This window comes from Coturnix japonica, unplaced genomic scaffold (assembly GCF_001577835.2).
Source record: "Coturnix japonica isolate 7356 unplaced genomic scaffold, Coturnix japonica 2.1 chrUnrandom619, whole genome shotgun sequence".
NCBI lineage: Eukaryota > Metazoa > Chordata > Aves > Galliformes > Phasianidae > Coturnix > Coturnix japonica.
This window is the reverse complement of record NW_015439992.1, coordinates 26,604-27,019: the sequence shown is the minus strand read 5'-3', so window position 1 is coordinate 27,019 and position 416 is coordinate 26,604. Positions and strand designations below refer to the sequence as shown.

At 60.6% G+C, this 416-nt stretch overlaps 1 protein-coding gene across 1 annotated transcript in view; it reads left to right on the top strand.

The window, feature by feature from the left end:
• Positions 1–416, top strand: part of LOC107307484 (importin-4-like) — a 30,249-nt gene that overhangs the window by 9,095 nt on the left and 20,738 nt on the right. The gene's annotated exons all lie outside the window — the stretch shown is intronic.

Below are 416 nucleotides of genomic sequence, written 5' to 3'. Positions count from 1 at the left end.
ATAGGGCTCCCTGCCCCATAGATCCACCCCATAGCCGCCCTATAGGGCTCCCTGCCCCATAGATCCACCCTATAGGGCTCCCTGCCCCATAGATCCACCCTATAGGGCTCCCTGCCCCATAGATCCACCCTATAGCCGCCCTATAGGGCTCCCTGCCCCATAGATCCACCCTATAGGGCTCCCTATAGGGCTCCCTGCCCCATAGATCCACCCTATAGCCACCCTATAGGGCTCCCTGCCCCATAGATCCACCCTATAGGGCTCCCTATAGGGCTCCCTGCCCCACAGATCCACCCTATAGGGCTCCCTGCCCCATAGATCCACCCTATAGGGCTCCCTGCCCCATAGATACATCCTATGGGGGTCCCTGCCCCATAGATCCACCCCATAGGGCTCCCTGCCCCATAGATCCACCC